The 26,767-nt window shown below is 41.0% G+C and overlaps 1 non-coding gene across 1 annotated transcript; it reads right to left on the bottom strand.

Moving 5' to 3' along the window:
* Positions 1-3,085: 3,085 nt before the first annotated feature.
* LOC118491819 lies at positions 3,086-3,191 on the bottom strand. Its single transcript, XR_004892264.1, has one exon. It is a non-coding gene; the product is annotated as a small nucleolar RNA R71 (small nucleolar RNA).
* Between the last annotated feature and the right edge of the window lie 23,576 nt (positions 3,192-26,767).

Genomic DNA, 26,767 nt, shown 5'->3' with positions numbered 1-26,767 from the left:
AACAATAAATGAACGTGCAATAAATGCGAAATAGGAATCTTGGAAATTCGAGTTGTCACATACTGCGATGCATCTATCCAGGGACCAGGTTGTGTGTTGATGCAACGCGAGAAGGTCATCGCTTACGCGTCACGCCAACTCAAGGTTCACGAAAAAAGTACACTACCCACGACTTAGAACTGGGAGCCACGGTATTCGCACTCAAGATCTGGAGACATTACTTGTTCGGTACCAAATGCATGAGCAATGATATAAATCTTTTGTGATAATATCACATACTTCATCTCTTCAGACATTAGTGTCTTTTATGTGTGGGGTGTGTGTTTAATTATGAGAACCGATATAACACAATGTGAAGAAACTAGAAACTGATAAAACACAATGTTAAGAAATAATGAAGTGTTTTATGTTTGGTAATGTGTGATGAGTGTCTTTAATTATGAAAACTGGTATAACACAGTGTGAAGAAATCAGAAACTGATAAAACACAACGTCAAGAAATACATAATTTGTTTTATTTGAGAATCAATCATGGATATTGACGGGTGGTCCATAGGACAACCCTTAATGATATTAAAAGACGAATTTATCTTTCACTTAAGCGCGTAATGATCTTGAATTAGATGACTACGATTGCTTTTGTTTCAGGTGCAGTTCAGGAGCTAAAAAGGGGATAAAACGCAGCCGTCGACGGTTTGGAGATGAACGGGTCGTGCATGGAATGAAAGAAGAAACAAAACCCAACATTCAGGGCTCCACCGTAAATTACGGTGGCCACCGTAATTTACGGTGGCCCTGAAACTTGCATTCTCCTGCCATAACTCAGTAGACATTCACCGTAACAAGTTGGAGTCCACCGTAATTTACGGTGGAGACCGTAAATTACGGTGGAGGCTGCGAGGAAAAGTGTAACTGCCTTATTAAACCGTTTTATGGGTGTCTTTTCACATTATTCATCATTGGACGTTTTCTCTGAAGAGTGTGGGCGATTTTGGCTGGTTTTTGTTGGTTCCAAACAATTCTAAACATTTAGTTCTTGTTTTTGATTCGTACGAACTTGAATTTGGATGTTATGATGATCAACCGAACGATGTCCGGCCAAACTTGTGGTGATCATCTTAGGTGAAGGTTTTCTTAAACTCTTGTGTGTTTGTTCCTTAATTTCTAGAATGATAACTTGCATTGCTTTGTTTGTCATGGTGTTTGAGTAATTGATTGTAGCTTGTAAATTGGTATTTAAATTCTAGTCTAATTTGTACGTTCTTGGTGCCGCTGGCAATTGGGATATCACGGGAAGGGTTAGGGTTGGATATTGATTGATTGATCATCAGGAAATAACCTCGCAATAATATAATCCGAGTACTTTGTCCCTTTCATCACAACAATTGTTTATACACGAGTTATGTCTATGTAACTCTTTCTAGTTGGAATTTCACACAATTGTTAAAAGAAACTGAATCCTAAGATGGTCATTGTTCTCATAATCTGAATTAAAAATCCAATTTTGCTTTCGAAATTAGCTAGTAATTTAGTTTTCCAAAACAACAACCCAAATCATTGACCTTTAAATTCTGCATTTTAGTTTAATTGTAGTTAACTTGCAAAACTATAACATCAACACATTTTCCACATACTCCCTTAGTTCGATACCCATTTACCACTATCTACTAGTTGTTATTTGGATTAAATTTGTGTATACCGTGACTGCACATCAAATTTTGGCGCCGTTGCCGGGGAGTAGTGCGCAACGTGTGTTAATTTAGTAGTTTTGTTATGTTATTTTCGGGTTTACGCTGGTTATGTTTAGTGTGCATGTACTATAGGTGTATGCATACTAGAGGCTCTCACAAGTCATCACCGCTATCGTTTGATCCGGAAATTGAAAGAACTTTGCGTCAAAACAGAGTGTTGTTAAGAGAAAACAAGATCATTGGTTCACCCACTTCACCCATTACACCAAGAAACATTATGGCTGATTCACAAATCCCACCCACAACGGGTCAAACGACCTCACCTTTTATACCAACATCCTCTCAACCTTCACCAAATACCACCATTCCAACCACTACTACTGAACCTACTTTACTTCATAATGTTACACCAACCAATACCACACAACCCATTACCACTCAAGAAGAACCAACCATTACTTTTAACCCTTCTTCTACCATTCCACCATTGTCTCATTTCTTCGCGGGTGCGGGTCAATCATCTTCAAATTATACCATTGCACCAAACTCAACCATTGTCCATGCTACATCATTTAGGCCATCGAACCAATCGGGTTTTCAATACTTGACTTTTCCATTTGGGCAATCTTCGGGTATAGGGGGAGATGGATATGAAGAAGGATATGAAGATTTTGAGGGTTACGATGAAGACGGTTATGCTTATGGGGGTGATGGGGATCAAGGAGAGTTTGGTTATGTGCAAGGCCAACCTCAAGGAATGTCTAGTGTTGGTGGAATGCCACAACAACAACAACTCATACCACAACACATTAGGCCGAGACCACAAGGGTCGCCAGTGCAGCGCCCTATACCATTGCAACAAGCTCGTCCACAGAACATACAACCACAATTCCAAAGGTCGATTCAACACCCACCGATGCCACAACAATTTCAACAACCATTTGCACCACAAAGGCATATACCAAGACCAATGGGTCCTGTTCGTCCAAGGGGTCGGTTTGGTGTACCAAGAAGGCATCTTAGAGAACATGCGAGGGGTATTGAAGCGCATTTTAGGCCGGTGATTACTCATAATCGCTCACCGGTGGTTATTCCTCACAACAACCAAGGAAGAACTTTTGAAGTAAGGACAAATTCCTTGCAAAGTTTGCCGAAATATAAGGGTCTTGCAACGGAGGAACCTTATTTCCATTTAGAGGCCTACGACTCAATTTTCAATACTCTTGGGAGTCAAGGTTTTTCGGCCGATGATGTCAAGTTAGTCTTATTTCAATTTTCTTTGGACGACAAGGCAAAGAAGTGGTTCTACACTTTGCCTTTGGCATCTATTTATACTTGGGCGGAAATGCAACAAATTTTCCTAGACGAATTTTACACCGCCCAAAAGACCAATGATGCTAAGAAAGGGTTGAGGAGTTTTCAACAACAACAAGGCGAAATGTTTCATGAAGCCTTTGAGCGTTTCAACATGATGATAAAGAATTGCCCTCACCATGGGATAGAGCTATGGGAGTTGATGAATGCTTTTCATGAGGGGTTGTGTGCCGAAGATGCTCGCGATCTATTGTCAATCACAAATGGTACTTTTGGTACGAATTACGAGAATGACGATTGGGAGTTCTTGGAGCAAATGGCAATTACATCAAAGAGGAAAGCTCAAGAATCAAGGAGAGCAAGACCGGCCGTCACCCGAACACATGTGCATGCGGTTGACGATGGTAATGTTCAAACCTCTAATCAAATTTATGATGTTTGTGCTATTTGCAATGAAATAGGTCATGCGGCTGAGAATTGCCAAGGAATGATTGAAGGGAAATATGAAGAAGTTCATGTAGTACAAGGTCAAGGAGGGGGTGGTAGGAACTACAACATGAATTCTAACACTTACCACCCCGGGTTGAGGAACCACCCAAATTTCCGATATGGGAACCCTTCAAATCAAGCTAACCCAAACTTTCAAGGTAGCCAAGGTAACTTTGGTTCGCGCCAACCTTATAGCAATCAAAGTGGATATAGATGTCACACCCCGACCACGTAAAACAACAAGACGTGGCGGAAACGTCGGGGAGTGTTGTCACAGAATCATTGTTTCACAACCATGGAATAAATAATTTTGTTTTATTGAATAAATGAACTTATTGTTTTAATACAATCAAATAAGTACAACTATTATCTTTCAAATTTTAAAGTCGCTAAGGCACGAGTCCATCCTAAGTGTAGCATATATCATCAGTCATCACAAAGCAGCACCTGAAACATGTGTAAAAATAGGTACGTCAGCATAAAAATGCCTGTGAGATACATAGGTTTTATTGTAATTAGGATTCATGACTTATGAGTTTAAAGAAAAAGTTTTAATAAAAGTAGTCATGATCCTTGTAAAAGGTTTTCTTTTATAAATCATTTATAAGAAATCAGATGATATAAAATAATAATACATAGGAAATGAAATAAGTAAATAGAATAAGTTTGTATAAAAATATATTGTTTGAAAAACAATGTTTTGATTAAAAGATTCATAGTATATATAAAAATATACTTTGGTTTTAGGAAAGTCGAATAAGTAATATATTAAAATATATTTTAGTTCCAAAACCGTTAACCCAAGTGTACTAAATAACGCCACGGTATGTAATGCGATGAAAACACTTACATATAAGAAGTACCAGCGGCGTATCTACCATGTTTTCATCACATTACACCCGTCCCGTTATCTAAACACTAACCAAAAACCAGTCGTTTAGTAAATAGTATATTAAATATACTTTAGTTGTTAAAATAAATAAATTTTCAATAGTATATCAAAAATATACTTTGGATTTATAAATAACATATTAAACTATGTTTTGGTTATGAAAATAACATATTAAACTATGCTTTGGATTTTGAGAATAACATATCAAACTATGTTTTAATGATTAACAAAATATATGTTGGTTTTGTACAATATCACATATGAGAGCATATCCAACTATACTTTTGGGAGTATAACTTAATATACAAAAATAATGTGATTTAAGAATTCATTCAGACCTAGTGCATCAAAATACACATTTGAGACTATAGAAATACAACAAAGGCAATTCCTATTTGGATGGAGAAACAAATTGGTTTCAGAAATTCCATGACAACAGGAATGGGGTGTCAAATCCTATAGCGTTATATCATACTACCAACCGGTCTGGTGAACAAAAATATGTACTATTCCAACAATTAATTTTATAATCTTTGTAAAATCAGAGTTTAAACCATAAATAATCCTTTAGTTTGTCAAAAGATAAGTATTAACATGTATAATCAATTATACTTTGAAATCATGAAAATAACAGATAGGTACACATGCTTCACCCCAAAACATTTGAAAACAATAAAAGAGGGGACTATGTACTCACTTGAGAGTGCTTAGAAGTCTTGAACAACTACCAAGCAAGCTAGAGGAGTCCCGGAAATCAAACGGCACCTAATATAGGTAACTACATAAATAAACCGGACCTAAATCGGGAGATCGGATAGTATGAGGTCTCGTAAACCAAATGAGTGTGGGAACTCATATGATATGGTCTAACAAGGCCTACATACTAAAAGGAAACCTAATCTAAGTGCTTACGACCCATTATGACCCGTTTAGGTAGCTTGCGCTACTTTAACGCGTCGTTCGTGTAAAACGTGTTCCGACCGCCTAACTAGTCCTATGACAAGTATTATATGCCTAAACATGTTTAATTATGTTGCATAATCAGTTAAGTGACAAAAGTTTGGGTTACATATGCTTAAATATCAATTATGCACAAAAAGGGTATTTTGGTCATTTACCAAAGGCATATAAACTACCTATCATATAACTAATTAAACCTAAGTGACCATAAGGTATAACCTCGGAAGGTTATTCCCTATGCAACTATGGTCACTAAACATGTTTGATCGGATCCTAATGATCGACCAAACGGGTCGTGTTCGAAAGTCTAAGCGGGTGTTTAGTCCGTTTGACTTACGACTCCACACAAGCACTAAACTAAAAAGTGACGAGCTAAACATGCTAAAACATGTTTAGTTAAGTTAGAAAATAGGTTTGGAATCAAAACAAACGATTTTGATACCTATAAGTAGCTTGGTTACAAAATACGCGAGAATACGCATTCTGGCCGAAGCTACGACTCGTCACTGAGCCTAGATAACGTGGTAATCAGTAGGTATAGTCACTAGGACTATAACCATCGTGATTACGCTCACGTTATGAAGTTCAAACGAACTTCGTATTGACCATAAACTGGTCAATGCAGAAAGTCAAACGCAGTTTGACTATTAAGCGAAAAACGAAAGAAAAGACCGAAAGAATACTTACAGAAGGTCCCCGCAAGCTTTGATTTCCCAAGTATTCTCAGGTATGAAGTGGTTTAGTACTCCAACTTAGAGAAATCTCAGGAAATCAAGTGGGTTTGCAAGGAAATGGTGGGAGTATTTATAGGAAATCTAGAACCGTTAGGATCGTTTATCGGGAAACGAGCTTCGATCCTAGCCCTCCATGTGTGCCCCTTGTTTTGTAATACCATTAGAGCCCCTAGAGTGAGCCCATGGTGTCCAAAATACCATTTGCAAGAGGTAAAACCAGGTGCAACAGCTGGAAACAGGCTGTTAACAACTTTCTGCAGAACTGGGCCTCTCACGCGGGCCGTGTAAGAGTTAAGGTAGTCTTACGCGGGCCGCCTGGACAACTATTACAAAATTGCAGTTTTGGTCCTTGAACTTCAGAATCATGTGCTTTGATGCATTTTTGGCACCTTTAAGCCCCGTTAACCTCATTTCAAGGCTCTAAAATGAAGTTAAAGTACAGGGAACTTAAAATATGCTCAAAAACATCTCGGATGTCGGTTCGTTTGGTCGTACGATCGCGTTATTCGCTTAATTACGACGGAAGTCGTAACGAACGCAAAAACGATCCAAATTAAGCGACGAATGAAATTTTATCATGCCAAACACTAAAATAAAATATTTTAATGCTTACATAAATTTTTGGATGTCCGGAAATATTCAGAACCTAAGATATGCGCGAAAATGCAAACTTGTGCACTTTTTGACGCTTTTAGTTGTGACAACTCGAACTTTAGACTTACTGTGATGTAACGCTACGTGCCGATGACACCTTGAGTTAATGAATGTTATGATGTTACGTACTTATGTGAACATGTAATTATGTGACTACGTGTAACTATATGAACTATTGCGATTAAGTGATTGATTGAATGATACGTATTACGTGAATTATGTGATTTAGTGTTATAATTATCGAACCACACCGAACACAAACCCACTCGGTCCATTTAGTGGACTCGAGACCATGAGAAAACCCATGTGGGGTTTCGGCCCACATCCCCTACGTATTTATACACATACACATCTTAGGGTTTTAGTTTTACAATCTTTGCAACCACAAAGCAACACACACACAAACTCTCTCCCTCTCTCTCTCGGAATCGTCTCTCCCGGACCGGAGATCGCACCTCTGAAGTTCTCGGCTCCGTCTTTGTTTACATCTCGGACGTGGTTGATTCCTTACTTGTATACTTGAGCATTTTATTGTCTGCCGAGCAAACCCAGGTGAGTTCACACTCCTACTAAGGCATGGGATTCCCGGGTCGTGGGAATGGGATAAAGGTTACAAATGACTAAGAACGTACATATGCTTTTCCTAGACTATCACCTACCATGATCCTCGGATGACAGGACGGTTCCGTAGGTTAGAATAACACCTACGTGGTCATATGCCAATCACTGCCTCGGATGTCAGGCACGCACGTAAAACCTACGTGTACGCATTACTTACTTCTATCCTCGGTACAAAGGATACGTACGTGAAACCCACGTACACCCCCGCGTCTCCTATCCTCGGTTGTGAAGGATACGTGCGTAAAACCTACGTACACCCCATACGCGCTACTGTTCTCGGAAGAAGAACAGGGATGAAACGACTAGTTGATACGAATAGTCTAGTGGTCACATAACATGGGAAGCCCCCACCTGTATAACTTACTATCGGCCCTGTAGAGCCACCCGTTACTTACTGTTACGCACTTACTTACTGTGAACTCGCTCAACTAGTTTGTTGATCATTCTGTTACATGCCTTGCAGATCGTTAGGTACATGGAGCTTGCACAAGGAGGAGCCGGTCGTTGTGGACAAGGAATCGTATTACTTTGTTAGACACTTATGACATTTCAGTATTTTTAACTTGGGTTTACAACAATGCTTCCGCTACTTAAACAACGCTTGGTTTTGAAACATCGATCATGTCATGATGAACTACTTTAATGACTTTTATTATTATTAAATGCTATGTTTGATATGATTGATGGCTTGATCCTGGTCATGTCACGCTCCCAAGCGGTGGTACTCCGCGTGTGAGATTTTGGGGGTGTGACAGATTGGTATCAGAGCCATTGGTTATAGAGAACTTGGTTTTAATATGGGAAAACGTTTTTTTTTTTATTATTATTTATTAAAACCGGACTATAACCAGAACAGTGCTCTCAACGATCCACAACGACGCTTCGCTCCACGTGCAAGACTCGACATCCTAGGTAATAAGGTTTATGTTTATTGCCTGTTTGCTAGAACTGTTTAGAACTTTGCTCGCATTACGCTTAGATACACATGATATTATAGCATGAGAACCCTTTACGTGCTTACACTTTTCTGTCATCGCACTATTCGCGAACTTTTCTCACCTATTTCGCCTTTGACATGAAGATCAATGGCTGGAAGAATTAACATGACACAAGCCCAGTTAGAGGCTCTTGTTCAAGCCCAAGTTGCTGCGGCAGTTGTAGCAGCTCAAGCAGGTAGTATATCCTGCAGTATAGGCACACACTAGGATCCCTAGATCCTACATTCACTCTTGTATTTAACTTTGCCCTATTCGTACACAATAGGTCAACACGCGCAGCAGCCTGTCTGCACTTTCAAGAACTTCATGGACTGTCGTCCAAACTCTTTCAGCGGCACAGAAGGAGCGGTTGGACTCCTCCACTGGTTCGAGAAGCTAGAATCAGTATTCGAGATGTGCGAGTGCCCTGAGGCTCGCAAGGTCAAGTTTGCCACTGGCACCTTGGAAGGAATCGCGCTAACCTGGTGGAACGCGCAGGTGCAAATTCTTGGGTTGGCAGCTGCTAACGCCACCCCATGGAACGATTTTAAGGAACTTATCAAGAGAGAGTATTGTACGCGTGAAGATATTCACAAGCTAGAAGACGAGCTGTATAATCTGAAAATGGTTGGGTCAGAGATCGAAGCGCATACGAAACGGTCGAATGAGCTGGCCGTGCTGTGTCCAACTATGGTAGATCCTCCATATAAGCGCATTGAGATGTATCTCAAGGGGTTGGCACCAGAAATCCAGAGCCACGTTACCTCGGCTAACCTCGACAACATCCAGGAAATCCAGCGTCTCGCTCATCGCATCACCGATCAGGCAGTGGATCAGAATAAACTGCCTAAGCGTGTCAGCGCTACTGCTACAGTCACTCCTTCAGCTACTCCCGTTACCCTCAGCGACAACAAGAGGAAATGGGAGGGGGGTTCAAGCAAAGCATCAGTTTCGGTTCAGTCCCAGAATCAGCAGCGAAAGACTGACAACTATCAAAGCCCTAACCAGCAGTCGTCAGGTAGCCACAGGCAGGGTGGATATCGCGGAAATCTTCCAAAGTGCAACAACTGCAACAGGCACCACAACGGCCAGTGTACCAAGGGTCGTTGCCAAAGATGCCTCAAGATGGGTCACGAGGCCAAAGACTGTAGAAGCCTTCGTCCTGCGAACCAAAATCAGCAGCAGCCTCACGCTCAGCCTAATCAACAACAGGGCAACAAGGGATGTTACAATTGTGGTGCTGAAGGCCACATCAAGAGACACTGCCCACAGCTCAACAGGAACCAGAACAACAACAACAACAACCAGGGCAACGGCAACAACAACAACGGAGGAAATAACAACGGCAATGAAGCTCGGGGTCGCGCTTTTGTGCTAGGTCGAGGTGATGCAGTGAACGATCCCAACGTTGTTATGGGTAAGTTTCTCCTCGACAATATTTACGTTACTGTTTTGTTTGATTCGGGTGCGGATACAAGCTATATGTCTGTGAAAATGTGTCAACTGCTAAAACGTGCACCAACACTTTTACCCACCAAACATGTAGTAAAGTTAGCTAACGGTAAAAGTCTAGAAGCCACGCACGTAGTTCAGGGTTGTAATCTTATCCTAGCTGGCCAAGCCTTCTCTATTGATCTCATTCCCATAGTTTTGGGAAGTTTCGACGTCGTGATTGGGATGGATTGGTTATCCCAACACCAGGCAGAAATCTTATGCAGTGAGAAGATCATTCGTATTCCACGTTCTAGTCAAGAACCTCTCGAAGTCCAAGGCGACAAGAGTGGTGCTGTGGTTGGCATCATCTCCTTCTTGAAGGCTCAGAAGTGCTTGCGTAAAGGTCACACAGCCATTTTGGCTCTTGTTTCAGACACATCAGTAAAGGAAAAGAAATTGGAGGATATACCAGTCGTACGTAACTTCCCTCAGGTGTTTCCTGAAGATTTACCTGGCTTACCGCCTCATCGTCAGGTTGAATTTCAGATCGAGCTCGCTCCAGGAGCAGCACCCATAGCTCGCGCACCATATCGTCTAGCTCCATCAGAATTGGAAGAATTGTCAAAGCAGCTACAAGAGCTCTTGGAAAAGGGCTTCATTCGTCCAAGCTCTTCGCCTTGGGGAGCTCCAGTGCTTTTCGTGAAAAAGAAAGACGGTACGTTCAGGATGTGTATAGACTACAGGGAACTGAACAAGGTGACGGTGAAGAACCGTTATCCTCTTCCACGCATAGACGACTTATTCGACCAGTTGCAAGGGTCGTGTTACTATTCCAAGATCGACCTGCGGTCAGGATATCATCAACTGAGAGTCCGCGAGGAGGACGTCTCTAAGACAGCATTCAGGACTCGCTATGGTCACTACGAGTTCTTGGTTATGCCGTTCGGACTTACGAACGCACCTGCAGTATTCATGGATCTCATGAACAGGGTGTGCAAACCCTACCTCGACAAGTTCGTCATTGTTTTCATCGACGACATCCTGATTTACTCCAAGAGTCAGGAGGAGCACGAGCAGCATCTTCGCCTTATTTTGGAACTCCTTCGAAAGGAACAGCTATACGCCAAGTTTTCTAAATGCGACTTCTGGCTTCGTGAAGTCCACTTCTTAGGCCATGTGGTAAACAGGGATGGGATCCATGTCGATCCATCCAAGGTAGATTCGATCAGAAACTGGCCTGCACCGCGAACGCCGACGGAAATACGCCAATTCTTGGGTCTGGCAGGTTACTACAGACGGTTTATTAGAGACTTTTCGAAGATTGCTCAGCCGCTTACGTTACTGACACAGAAGGGTGTTACCTATTGCTGGGGAGAACCCCAGGAGACTACTTTTCAGCACTTAAAGGATAGACTTTGCAGTGCACCTATCCTCTCATTGCCAGAGGGCACAGATGATTTCGTGGTTTATTGTGATGCATCCATTCGGGGACTTGGATGTGTGTTAATGCAGCGCGACAAGGTTATTGCTTACGCCTCTCGTCAACTTAAGGTTCATGAGCGGAACTACACGACACACGATTTAGAGCTGGGAGCTGTTGTTTTCGCGCTTAAGATATGGCGACACTACCTGTACGGTACCAGGTGCACGATTTACACCGATCACAGGAGTCTCGAGCATATCCTTAAGCAGAAGGATTTGAACATGCGTCAACGACGATGGGTTGAATTACTGAACGACTACGAATGCGCCATCAAGTATCATCCAGGCAAAGCCATTGTTGTGGCTGATGCCCTCAGTCGAAAGGACACCTTACCGAAGCGCGTGCGAGCGCTACAGCTTACGATTCAGTCCAGTCTTCCTGCTCAGATACGAGCCGCTCAGACAGAAGCACTGAAGCCCGAAAACGTCAAGGCTGAAGCCTTACGCGGCTCACGACAACGAATGGAACTAAAGGAAGACGGCGCCTACTATGTAACGGGGCGTATTTGGGTCCCACTTTATGGCGGTCTACGCGAACTTGTGATGGACGAAGCACACAAGTCTCGCTATTCGGTACATCCGACATCAGCACTACTTATTGGTGGCCTAGTATGAAGGCCCACATCGCTACGTACGTTGGAAAGTGCTTGACCTGTGCGAGAGTCAAGGTCGAATATCAGAAACCAGCTGGTCTACTTCAGCAGCCTAAGATACCTCAATGGAAATGGGAAGAAATTTCCATGGATTTTGTTACAGGCTTACCTAGATCTCAGCGTGGGAACGATACAATATGGGTCATAGTTGATCGACTCACCAAGTCTGCACACTTCCTGCCGATTAAGGAAACGGACAAGTTCTCCACTCTCGCAGACGTCTATCTTAAAGAAGTTGTTTCGAGGCACGGAGTGCCCACCTCTATTATTTCGGATCGCGATGCACGATTCACGTCAGAGCTATGGCAAGCAATGCATAAATCTTTCGGCTCACGATTAGACATGAGCACAGCATATCATCCTCAGACGGATGGGCAGTCTGAGCGAACGATTCAAACACTTGAAGACATGCTTAGGGCATGCGTTATCGACTTCGGCAACGGCTGGGAAAAGCATCTCCCTTTGGTGGAGTTCTCGTATAATAATAGCTATCACACCAGCATTCAAGCCGCTCCATTCGAGGCATTGTACGGACGTAAATGCCGGTCACCTCTCTGTTGGGCAGAGGTGGGGGATAGTCAGATTACGGGTCCAGAGATTGTAGTGGACGCCACAGAAAAGATAGCACAGATACGACAACGCGTGGCGGCAGCACGCGACCGTCAGAAAGCCTACGCGGACAAGCGTAGAAAGCCTTTGGAATTTCAGGTCGGGGACCGGGTTTTACTAAAAGTTTCACCCTGGAAGGGTGTGGTACGATTTGGCAAAAGGGGCAAACTGAATCCGCGGTACGTCGGACCATTCGAAATCTTAGAAAAGATTGGCAAGGTAGCCTACAAGTTGAACCTACCAGCTGAACTCGGAGCAGTTCACAATGTCTTTCATGTATCGAACTTAAAGAAGTGCCTATCAGATGAAACCCTCATCATTCCTTTTAAGGAACTCACTATCGACGAGCGGTTGCAGTTCGTCGAGGAACCAGTAGAAATCACGGACCGGGATGTGAAGGTCCTCAAAAGCAAGAGAATCCCTCTTGTTCGAGTTCGTTGGAACTCCACACGTGGCCCAGAGTACACCTGGGAACGCGAAGACAGGATGACAGAAAAGTACCCCCAGTTATTCGAAACCGATGCAACCACTACTGAGGCTGAAGCTACTACTTCGGAATTTCGGGACGAAATTCCAGATCAACGGGGGGAGGATGTGACACCCCAGGAAAACCAGTGAACGCTATAACTATAACTTACCTAGCTTCCTCAGTGAGTGCATACCAAATTTCGGGACGAAATTTCCAATTAGTTGGGGATAATGTGACAACTCGAACTTTAGACTTACTGTGATGTAACGCTACGTGCCGATGACACCTTGAGTTAATGAATGTTATGATGTTACGTACTTATGTGAACATGTAATTATGTGACTACGTGTAACTATATGAACTATTGCGATTAAGTGATTGATTGAATGATACGTATTACGTGAATTATGTGATTTAGTGTTATAATTATCGAACCACACCGAACACAAACCCACTCGGTCCATTTAGTGGACTCGAGACCATGAGAAAACCCATGTGGGGTTTCGGCCCACATCCCCTACGTATTTATACACATACACATCTTAGGGTTTTAGTTTTACAATCTTTGCAACCACAAAGCAACACACACACAAACTCTCTCCCTCTCTCTCTCGGAATCGTCTCTCTCAGACCGGAGATCGCACCTCTGAAGTTCTCGGCTCCGTCTTTGTTTACATCTCGGACGTGGTTGATTCCTTACTTGTATACTTGAGCATTTTATTGTCTGCCGAGCAAACCCAGGTGAGTTCACACTCCTACTAAGGCATGGGATTCCCGGGTCGTGGGAATGGGATAAAGGTTACAAATGACTAAGAACGTACATATGCTTTTCCTAGACTATCACCTACCATGATCCTCGGATGACAGGACGGTTCCGTAGGTTAGAATAACACCTACGTGGTCATATGCCAATCACTGCCTCGGATGTCAGGCACGCACGTAAAACCTACGTGTACGCATTACTTACTTCTATCCTCGGTACAAAGGATACGTACGTGAAACCCACGTACACCCCCGCGTCTCCTATCCTCGGTTGTGAAGGATACGTGCGTAAAACCTACGTACACGCCATACGCGCTACTGTTCTCGGAAGAAGAACAGGGATGAAACGACTAGTTGATACGAATAGTCTAGTGGTCACATAACATGGGAAGCCCCCACCTGTATAACTTACTATCGGCCCTGTAGAGCCACCCGTTACTTACTGTTACGCACTTACTTACTGTGAACTCGCTCAACTAGTTTGTTGATCATTCTGTTACATGCCTTGCAGATCGTTAGGTACATGGAGCTTGCACAAGGAGGAGCCGGTCGTTGTGGACAAGGAATCGTATTACTTTGTTAGACACTTATGACATTTCAGTATTTTTAACTTGGATTTACAACAATGCTTCCGCTACTTAAACAACGCTTGGTTTTGAAACATCGATCATGTCATGATGAACTACTTTAATGACTTTTATTATTATTAAATGCTATGTTTGATATGATTGATGGCTTGATCCTGGTCATGTCACGCTCCCAAGCGGTGGTACTCCGCGTGTGAGATTTTGGGGGTGTGACATTAGTCCCTATTGATCAAGAAAGTTTATTTTTGCGCACCAAACACCTCAAAGCCTATTAATAAGCTATGTAAAGGATATTTAGGGCATGTTTAACTTATGACCAAGTTCCAAAATGTTTGTTACTATACTAATCGGTATAGTTTTGCAGTTGGACACAATTAGTCCCTGCGATCGAACAAACTTGACTTCAACACACCAAACCATCCAAAACTTATTTCTAAGTTATGTAAAGGTTATTTAAGGTATGTTAAGCCTATTTCACTATTCCGGAGTGTTTGTTGCATTAAACTGGCTATATTTACGCATCAGTGCGCGTATAACCTTCCAGAAAGCGATTTAAAGCTTGAAATCGAACAAGAAATGGATATGTGCAAACGATACACATCTTTTTACAAATACCAAGTATGAAATACAATATTTCATTGGTTTGGCATTTGTTGATGGTTGAAGTGACACAGGTGTCACAGTCTCCCCTACTTTAGGAAATTTCGTCCCAAAATTTAATTTTAGAGGAAACTTTTGAAGACAACTATGATGGTTTCGCTTTTGAACGAATCCCTCGAACCCTAAGTAAAACTCTAGGCCATGTTAGGATTCTTAGAGAAGTTGCCAACTCTCAAAGTGAAGTCCTTGTAGTAAACAAACATGGAATTTTGAACTACGGACGAAAGAACGTTTCTCATGAAGACTTATCATAGGAAACTTGCGTGTGCTTGAAATCAGAATTGGGGAGTGTAAAATGACATCAGCCAAGGTCCAAGACTTCTCCCATATCATTACTCTTGTCACTATAGGTCTTAACACATAACAAAACTTGCTGTGGTTTCTGTGCACTAAATTCCATAATTATGTAGGCGTCCATAATTACGTAATTCCTTGCACAGTCCGCACAATTCATTTCATAATGTGTATAGGAAAAAAAATCAATTGAATAAACATGAAGTGACTTGACTAGACCACCAATGGATCTTTTTAACTAGATCAACACATGATCTTCTTAACTAGACCGTCGTACGATCTCCTTAAATAGACCACTTAAGGGATCTTTTCAATTATATCATCACATGATATTCCTAACCAGATTTTCAAATCAATCTGTTTAACTAGACCACTCAGGGGGTCTAATTATAGAATAGTACTTTAAAACCCAAGGGACTTTACTACAACGTAGAAGTCCATTAAGGATTTAGGATAGTACTTTTGGAAATCCTACTATGAATCCCTCATATGAGATATGGAAGATTCTACGAGGATTTGGATGGATCACACAAAACATATAAGAGAACATATAAGCACATAATCACATACTTAGTTAACTTGATCTTTAATTTGTTATCTTTGGATATGGTAATTAAAGCACCCCAGGAATCCAATCCGTGGATTTCATTTGGCACTTTAATCATTTCTAAGAATCTATCTATAGAGATAGGAGGATCTTCAACAGGAGTTTGGCTTTGTTTCTTAAAAGAAACGAGCGTTAAGGTTCTTGGGGAGATCACAAGTGATCATAATAATGATAGAAACACATGAGTAGTTTGTCTTTGTGTTGACATCATAAGGTTGCATCAAACATTCATACAATTGCATCAGTTTTAAAAATAAAAAGGACGAATTTTTGTTTATATAACAACTGACTTGTCTTTAAATGTCAAAAGATAACAACCAGAGGAAATAATAAAACACTAATTGTTCACTGCTGCATCATTGTTTACGTTTGCCTCATTGATGTTAAACGCCCGTCCATGTGCTGGAGGTATGTTAACAAGTCTTGGGCAATTGTTTCTGCAGTGAGTAAGGTCACCATAGTTATAACATGACCCCGGTGGGAACCGTGCTTGAACAGTAGCAGGGTTTGCAGCAGCTTGGTTTGCATAACGGCAAACATTGATCAAATGTCCCAACCGCCCACAGTGGGTACATTTGTGACACTGCTCTTGCTCTAGATGATGACGGTTGCATTTATTGCACAAAGGTGCGGTACCAACATAATTTTGCCTTTTGCGAGGTTGTGCTGGCTGGTTTGGTGCAACCTGTTTCTCTTGAGCAGTGATGGCGCAGTTTTGAGAAGCCTTACGCTTCTTCTTCTTGGATCCTTCAACCTGCTTTTCCTTTGGCTCAGCTGGAGCAGTCTTGTCGGATGGTCTTGGGTCGCCTTTTCGAGAAAGCTTTTTCTTCATGATGTGGGATTCAGTTAAGGTGGCAGACAATTCAATGGCTTGTCTAACAGTAGTAGGGTTGCTGCCAGTAACAATATCCTGAACTAGGTCAGGAAGACCATCAATATATTTCTCAATCGCCTTATCCACAGGTGTAACCATAGCAGGACATAGTAGGCTCAATTCCTCATAGCGGTCAGCATAGGCGCGATGCTCACCGCTGTCTTGCTTCAGGTCATCAAATTCCCTTTCTAAAGCCCTCAGTTCATGACGAGGACAAAACTCCCTCATCATAAGAGCCCTAAGCTCAGCCCAAGTTTGTGCTAATGCGACCTCAGCACCACAGTCTCTCATAATTCCGTTCCACCATGTGAGAGCCCTTTTCTGAAATACACTGGATGCAAACTCGACTTTCCGATTTTCAGGGCACTGAACGCGATGAAATGTACTTTGAATGCTTTCGAACCACTGTAGGAGCCCAGTTGCTCCTTCAGAATCACTAAACTTGAGTGGGTTAACTAAATTGAAGCTTTTGAAATTGCATGGAGCATTCTGGTTGTTGTTGGCTTGGTTTACTTCAGCAATGATATCTGGGAGTACAGCAGCCATATGCTGTGCCATAATATGTGCCATTTCGGCATTTGAGAGCGGATTTTCGCGTCGAGGAGGCATTCTAAAAGGGGAAACAGGAAGAAAAACAAGTGAGAGGATTAGACAAAAAGAATGAGATGAAATAAATCTGATGAAAACAAAGATGGTGGTCATTTTTTTGTTACTACAAAGAAACAAACGACCCACGATGATTAATCAAAGTAAATAGGTCAAAAATAATGTATCGTAAAGACATGCTCGCCTATAAGTGGACACTCACCCAAAGAGTTCCCAGGTAAGAGTGACTAGTCCGATACTCGGATTTGTACGAACACTCTAGCCTTAGACAGAAAACTCAGGGTACAGGCATCCACCCTTCCAGTTTGCACGTGTTCACATTATTTAGACCAAACTTTGACGGGATTTTAAAAACTTAAAGGGTTCAAAACCATATAATAAATCATCCTAGAACAGATGATTAGTTTTTAAAGCGGGATAGAAATTTGTGTTCTTATTGTGGTTGTCGCCTAAGAATAAGTGACGGTATTGTTTTAAAACGCGTTCCGACTGCCTAACTAGGACTATGACAAGTGTTATATGCCTAAGCATGTTTAATTATGTTGCATAATCAGTTAAGTGACAAAAGTTTGGGTTACATATGCTTAAATATCAATTATGCATAAAAAGGGTATTTTGGTCATTTACCAAGGGCATATAAACTACCTATCATATAACTAATTAAACCTAAGTAACCATAAGGTATAACCTCGGAAGGTTATTCCCTATGCAACTATGGTCAATAAACATGTTTGGTCGGATCCTAATGATCGACCAAACGGGTCGTGTTCGAAAGTCTAAGCGGGTGTTTAGTCCGCTTGACTTACGACTCCACACAAGCACTAAACTAAAAAGTGACGAGCTAAACATGCTAAAACATGTTTAGTTAAGTTAGAAAACAGGTTTGGTATCAAAACAAACGATTTTGATACCTATAAGTAGCTTGGTTACAAAATACGCGAGAATACGCATTTTGGCGGAAGCTACGACTCGTCACTGAGCTTAGATAACCTGGTAATCAGTAGGTATAGTCACTGGGACTATAACCATCGTGATTACGCTCACGTTATGAAGTTCAAACAAAATTCGTATTGACCATAAACTGGTCAATGCAGAAAGTCAAACGCAGTTTGACTTTTAAGCGAAAAATGAAAGAAAATAACGAAAGAATACTTACAGAAGGTCCCCGCAAGCTTTGATTTCCCAAGTATTCTCAGGTATGAAGTGGTTTAGTACTCCAACTTAGAGAAATCTCAGGAAATCAAGTGGGTTTGCAAGGAAATGGTGGGGGGTATTTATAGGAAATATAGAACTGTTAGGATCGTTTATCGGGAAAAGAGCTTCGATCCTAGCCCTCCATGTGTGCCCCTTGTTTTGTAATACCATTAGAGCCCCTAGAATGAGCCCATGGTGTCCAAAATACCATTTGCAAGAGGTAAAACCAGGTGCAACAGCTGGAAACAGGCTGCTAACAACTTTCTGCAGAACTGGGCCTCTCACGTGGGCCGCGTAAGAGTTAAGGTAGTCTTACGTGGGCCGCCTGGCCAACTATTACAGAATTGCAGTTTTGGTCCCTGAACTTCAGAATCATGTGTTTTGATGCATTTTTTGGCACGTTTAAGCCCTGTTAACCACATTTCAAGGCTCTAAAATGTAGTTAATGTATAGGGAACTCAAAATATGCTCAAAAACATCTCGGATGTCGGTTCGTTTGGTCGTACGATCGCGTTATTCGCTTAATTACGACGGAAGTCGTAACAAACGCAAAAACGATCCAAATTAAGCGAAGAATGAAATTTTATCATGCCAAACACTAAAATAAAATATTTTAATGCTTACATAAATTTTTGGATGTCCGGAAATATTCAGAACGTAAGATATGCGCGAAAATGCAAACTTGTGCACTTTTTGACGCTTTTAGTCCCTATTGATCAAGAAAGTTTATTTTTGCGCACCAAACACCTCAAAGCCTATTACTAAGCTATGTAAAGGATATTTAGGGCATGTTTAACTTATGACCAAGTTCCGGAATGTTCGGTACTATACTAATCGGTATAGTTTCGCAGTTTGACACAATTAGTCCCTGCGATCGATCAAACTTAATTTCAACACACCAAACTATCAAAAACTTATTTCTAAGTTCTGTAAAGGTTATTTAAGGCATGTTAAGCCTATTTCACTATTCCGGAGTGTTTGTTGCATTAAACTGGCTATATTTACGCATCAGTGCGCGTATAACCTTCCAGAAAGCGATTTAAAGCTTGAAATCGAACAAGAAATAGATATGTGCAAACGATACACATATTTTTATTAGTGCATACATCTGTCGACTTCGTCTTGTATCATGTCTTAGTCTTAGAATGTTAGATTAGGGCTCATTGTACGAGATTTCCCGACATGTCCGTATGTGGGAAACTATTAGTTCCGCTTATGTGTACATGTCCATATGTGGGAAACTAATAGTTCCGCTTATGTGTACATGTCCAAATGTGGGAAACTAATAGCTTTGCTTATGTGTACATGTCCATATGTGGGAAACTAATAGTTCCGCTTATGCGAACATGTCTATATGTGGGAAACTAATAGTTCCGCTTATGTGTACATGTCCGTATGTGGGAAACCTTTTTCCTATATATACCACATGAGCGAAATCATTTGTAACGTTCTTGAATTCCATAACCGAGGTGCTGCCGGTGTGAGATTTGGATGTGAACGCTGTTATATCAATCAAAAGTGTGATTTAAGTGAAAATCTAGCTATTTCTACGTCAGGTACTTGTTTTCCGCACCTATATCTGATCAAAACTCCTCTGATAGACTCGTTCGGGTCAGAATTCGATCCTACAATTTTTACAAATCCCAAGTATGAAATACAATATTTCATTGGTTTGGCATTTGTTTGATGGTTGAAGTGACACAGGTGTCACAATAGAGGTGGGAACAACCAAGGCTATCAAAGGCAACATCAAACGGGTCAAGAACAAGGGGGTCTTCGGGTGGAAATGAGATGATGGATATGCTTCGGGCTATGCAACAAGATATGTAAAAACGGAACTAACTCGATGAAGTCCGAATGCAAAAGGATGAGGTTCGTGACAAGAGCATCCAATCACTAACAACCCAAATGGGTCAATTGGCAACCGATGTGGTGGAGTTGAAGAAGAATAAAGGTCAACTTCCTAGTGATACCAAGGTAAATCTGTCTCATGGTTCGTCAAGAGGTAATAATGTTAATATTAGTCATGTTAGTGTATTGAGAAGTGGCAAAGAATTTAAAACAAATTTGTCACCGGGTTTGGTCGGGGGGTAGTTGAGGATGTCACGTGTAATGAAAGTGACATTGAGGTTTCACCGGTTACACCTAAAGAATCAAATGTTAACAAACTGGGGTTGGGTGAAAATTAAAAGAGTGAAAATGATAAAGGTGGACCGAGTCAAGTCCCATTTCCATCGGCTTTACTTGACCCGGGTAAGAAAAATTTTATTGCATTAAGAGGTCCCCAAAAAGAAGAGTTGTGGGACATGTTTAAACAAGTAAAAATCAATCTTCCACTACTTGATGCAACAAAACAAGTACCCTCTTATGCTAAATTTCTAAAGGAATTATGTACACAAAAAGGCAACAAAATAAAAAAATGCCTAAGCGGGTAGACTTGACCGGGCAAGTAAGTGCGGTTTTGAACGGGGAGCTTCCCCCTAAGCTCAAGGATCCGGGTACACCATTGATAAATATACAAGTTGGTAATTTTCAAATGGCAAAGGCGTTACTTGATCTTGGGGCCGGGGTAAGCATTTTACCGGGGGGCTTATATGACCAATACGACTTTGGTCCGTTAGCAAGAGTAGAGACAACGGTTGTTTTAGCCGACTTGTCTCATAAGCTACCCCAAGGGATGGTTCAAAACGTGATTGTGAAAATTGATGAGTTGTATTACCCGGTTGACTTTTTTGTCTTGGACTACTCATCCGCGGACCAGAAACAACAACAAAATGTTATTTTGGGTCGGCCATTTTTGAGCACCGCGCATGCTGTGATCGATTGTAGATTTGGTACAGTCGATATGACTTTTGGGAATCGAAAAATGTGCTTGAATATTTTTACTAACAGTTCTAATGATGTTGGTGTTGATGAGTGTTTCATGGCAGATTTAGTCGATGGATGCAACCCGCACGAGTACGAAGAGGATGGCATAGATATTTGTTTGTGTGATTTTTCTGAACAGGTACATGCGTGTGCACTAGGGGTTGAAGAAGAAAAGCAGGATGCTATGGCTTTGAAGGAAGGTCGACCGCCATGGACTCACCAATACGAAAGCTTGCCGGTGGAGATAAATTCGGCTACAAAACCGTTATTAGAAGAACCACCAAGGTTGGAGCTCAAAGACTTGCCAAGCCACTTGAAGTATGCGTTTTTAGGGGATAATGACACATTACCGGTCATTATTGCCTATAATTTAGAGATGGCGCAAGAACGAGCTTTGTTGGAAGTTTTGAAGGAGAACAAAGGAGCTATCGGATGGACGATTGCCGATCTCAAAGGAATTAGTCCATCCATCGTCATGCACAAGATTATTACTACCGAAGATGCAAAACCGACAAGAGAAGCTCAAAGGCGATTTAATCCAAACCTAAGGGAGGTAGTAAAAAAGGAGGTAATCAAATGGTTGGACGCGGGAATCATCTATCCGATTTCGGATAGTGCTTGGGTGAGTCCCACCCAAGTTGTGCCTAAGAAGGCCGGCATTCAAGTAGTCAAAGATGAAACCGGTGAACAAATTGCCACCCGACCGGTCACTGGGTGGCGTGTATGCATTGACTACCGGAAATTGAATGCCGCCACTTATAAGGACCATTTCCCGTTACCTTTTATCGACCAAATCATAGAAAAGCTGTCGGGTCAAAAGTATTATTGTTTTTTGGATGGGTATTCGGGTTACAATCAAATAGCAATACACCCGGATGACAAACACAAGACCACCTTCACTTGTCCATATGGCACCTTTTCCTTTCGGTGAATGCCATTTGGCTTCTGCAATGCACCGACAACTTTCCAACGATGTATGATGAGTATCTTCTCGGACATGGTTGGAGAGTCGCTTGAAGTGTTTGTAGATGACTTTTCCATTTTTGGCACTAGTTTTGAATCTTGTCTCAACGAATTACAAAAAGTTTTAAAAAGATGTGTTGAGAAAAATTTAGTGCTTAGTTGGGAGAAAAGTCATTTTATGGTGCAAGAAGGAATTGTGCTAGGTCATGTGATTTCAGAAAGGGGAATTGTTGGTGCACTACATCTACATCTGTTGATTTCGTCTTAGATCATGTTATACATTGTATTGTATAGATTAGGGCGCGTTTTACGCGAAAACTGGAGAGTATAGGTGTTTTAGAGTGTAGGTCCGCTTATACGGACATAGGAGGTCCGCTTTTGTGTCAGGTCCGCTTATACGGACATAGTAGGTCCGCTTATTTGTCAGGTTCGCTTATACGGACATGTCCGTATGTGGGGACCTACCAACACTATATATAACCTTGAGCGAATCTCATTTGTAACGTTCCGAATTTCCATACCGAGGTGCTGCCGGTGTGAGAATTGAATGTAAACGTTGTCAAATCAATCAGAAAAGTGATTTAAGAGAATATCTAGCTGTTTCTACGTCAGGTAATTCGAAGATCGTCAGGTGATACAAGTGTGAAACATGGATACTGAGTTTTACAACGCGTTTGCTACAACTCCTGCTAGTCCGTCCGATCTTACGAAGACTATGACAATGGAGAATGAAACCGGAACAATGCAAAAACCCCCGAAACTGATGGGAATTGAAGATTATCACGGATGGAAGAAACGTTTACAGAATTGGGTGCAGGCGAATCATCTAAAAGCTTGGGAGAGCATCGAAACTGAATACGTTAGACCACAAAGCGCTCTGAGAGTTGATAAAATCATTTCTGAATTCACTGATCAAGAGAGAGAAAGTTACAAAGCAGAAAAGATGATGATTAATTTGCTACAACAAGCTGTTAAGGAGATATATTTGTGTTGCTTCAACACGATGAAAATGCGTATCTATTTGGGAAGCTCTTAAGAAGAAGTTTGAGGGAAGTACTGAGATGCTTCAGAGTAAAGCAGCATTGCTGAAAAAGGAGTTTGAGTTGTTTACGTGTATGCCTGGTAAGACGACCAAGACTCTCATTGAAAGATACTGTCATCTTGTTCGCACCATGTCACAGTTGAAAATTACAAAGACTCCAGCTGAATGGGTTGAAAAGCTTGCTGACGCTTTACCGCAAAAGGAATGGGGTACATATTTGATGATATTGAAGAATTCCGGACAGTTTAGCAGGCTATCGATTGCACAGTTTATTGAGAAACTGGAGGCACAAGATCTGGAGCAGCAGAAAATTGCCAGAATGAACAGTTCTACACATCAACAAGATATCAAATTGTACTATAAAGGAAATGTTCAAACTGCTAATGCCAGTCCAAAGATACAAACTGCTTTTAGTGCTGGAAATCAGTCTCCGCCTAGCAGTCAAGGATCAGTCAACACTAGTGGGTTCTCAACGGTAAATCCTCCAAGTGTTCAAAGTGCATCTGCTGGAAATGGACATTCGATTCAGTGCAATGTAGCTCTACCTCTTCAAAATGGTCAAAATTATTCTGAAGAAGTTGTAAAGCATCATATGGGATTACTGGTCACTGCATTGGAATCGTATGAAGGGTTGATTGCAGGAAGAATTGGCAATCCAATGCTGACAAAAGAAGATTATGACCAGATCGATGCAGAGGAGCTAGAATTGATGGACATCAAGTGGGCCTGGGCGAGTGTTTTGAGGAGAGCAGAAAAGTTTAGATTGATTACAGGGAGAACTGATTTCTTGGATGCAAACCTTTCTAACTTAGGATTTGATAAATCTAAAGTTGTTTGTTTTCGTTACAGGGAGAAAGGTCACTTTAAAAGAGAGTGCAAGAATCAGCAGCCAAGAGGAGAAAAGGAATCGTCTGGGAAAGATGATTATTACAGGAAGACCATTTATCAGCAAATCACTCATCAACCGCATCAACAAAAGGAACCTCAAACGGCACATGGAAGAATGATCGAGGATGCAAACAGGAAAGCTTATTATGGCATCATTGATCAAGATGATGAGAAAATGGCTGAAGATTTTAGCTGGGACAAGTTTATTCCAGCTGATTCAAATGTTAAAGTGTTCATTGCACATATTATTCGAAAACCAGAAATGTTGAAAGAATGGATGGAATTGTTATCAGATGAAGAGAAGAGTGAAGATGAAGGATCTGTTTCCTCTGAAAACAGTTCATCAGAAACAAGTGATAGTGATGAAGAGATTGAACAGATTAATATTGGAAAAACTCACTTATCTTCTGATAGTTTTGAATTTTATTTTGCAGAAAAACTGAAGAAACTGAAAGAGAAGAAAGCTGCAAACGAGATGAAAGAAGTCAAAGTGATTGAGAAAATTGTGGAAGTTGAAAAGAGAGTTGAAGTCGAGAAGATTGTTGAAGTCACCAAACCCTGTCTTACATGTTTAGAGTCTTGTAAACAATGTATTGAAAAAGATGAGAGGTTTAGTGAGTTAGAAAAGTTGAAAGAACAATTGTTGTTTGATGTAAAGAACTTGAAAAAGTCGTATGATGTATTGAACAGGCATGTGAATAGTCTGGAGAAGACTAACTCTGAACGAGAGAAAGCTTTGAAGATGATGAATGCTACAATGATGACAAAGCAGAAAGAGATCAACATGTACATAGAAGAATGTGCAAAATGGAAGAAAGAGTTGGATAGTGAAGCAACTGAGAACGAAAGAATCAGAAGACTGCTGCAAAGTTACAAAGGCAGTGACTACATAATTGATAGAATTTATCCAACAGTAGAAGGTTTTGAAGCGTTTAAAGATGAAGAAACAAAGCCAAAGAAGAAGAAGGATACTGGTAAGAAACAGGGTGTCTGTTATAAAAAGTGTCCGCCTCCGATTTGGGAAGGGTACTCGCCTAGAAAACCTAACGAGGAAGAACTAAAATAGGCGGTCAATATTAAGCTAGAATCCGAGATAACCGATGTTTTACCGGACAATATTGACGTCACGTTCACGGCGTCCGACACAGATCATGAGTCCGAACTGATAAAACGAGTGGTCGATCAGGTGTTGGATAAGGATGAGGAGTCAGAGTCAAAGTCCGAGTCCGAAAGTTCGTGTCAGTCAGTCAGGAGTTCGAGTTCGTCTGATAAGAGTTCTAAATCGGGAAAACGGGTTTACAGTAAAGAGTTTTTATTGTCAAAATCTAATTTGAATGATGAAACATTTGAAGTTGTGTATACTTTGAATGGTTCTGACAAATTATATTTTGATAAAGAGTTTCCAATAAGACGTGTTAAACCAGAAATGATCAAAAAGGTTTTCAAATTAACAGAAATTAATATTTCTGAAATAAAAGATGAAAATCTTAAAGTAAAACCTAAACCTTACACCTCAAGAGTTCAACAACGACTAAACAAGAAAAAAGGTTACAATTCTGGTTCTGGTTTTCAAAAGAAACCATACCAAAATCGTAGCTACAAAAAGAAAGGACTTGGTTTTACTCCACCAGAAAACTATAAAAATGAAAAATTTTCTAAAACAAATACAAAATTTTTTTCAGGAACAAGTTCAGAAGAGGAAGCAAAAAGCTCATTCTGGAAACAATCTAACCAAGAATTTCTTGCCGAGAAGAGAAAGAATGGAGCTTATTTGAAGAAAGAAACCAGAACCTGTTTCCGATGCAATGAAGCCGGTCACATTGCATGGAACTGTCCGAAAGCGACAAACACAAAACAGGGAGTTTCTGGAAAACTGAAACAAGTTGTTGTTGATAAAACCGAAACACCGACTGAAAAATTTAAAGTTTTCAAAAATTCAACATTTGAAGTTGGTGAATGTTCGAAGAGATTTTACAAGCGAAGTGTAAAACTTGACAACCAAAAATGGGTTGTTAAGAAATCTGAGGTAAAATCTGGCGATGAATCTGATTCCACAAAATCAGAGGAGCCACAGTTTGATGAGAGTGATGAAAACTCAGTTCCTTCAATGGATGATGAGAACTTTCCACCATTATGGACTGAGAATTTTAAAAGGAAAGCTGGAAAGTCTGAAATCTCAAATCAGGATTATTCTGAAAAAGATAATTTTGATGTTGAGAAAACATTTAATGGGAAAGTAAAGAAGATTTTCGGAAAAATGGTTGATGGGAAGGTGAAAGGGGTAAAAGACTTCTATGCTACAAAGAAAGCAACTTACACCCCAACAAAATCTGAATTGAAATCACCCAAGGCTGGTCAGGCTTGGGTGGACATTTTCTTCGTTTGAAAAACCTGATTTGCCGGAGATCCCAAGTTTGTAATCGTGGATCAGGAATCGGCATCA

This window comes from Helianthus annuus, chromosome 4 (genome assembly GCF_002127325.2).
Source record: "Helianthus annuus cultivar XRQ/B chromosome 4, HanXRQr2.0-SUNRISE, whole genome shotgun sequence".
In the NCBI taxonomy this organism is placed as follows: Eukaryota; Viridiplantae; Streptophyta; class Magnoliopsida; order Asterales; family Asteraceae; genus Helianthus; species Helianthus annuus.
This window is presented reverse-complemented; position numbering and strand designations above follow the sequence as displayed.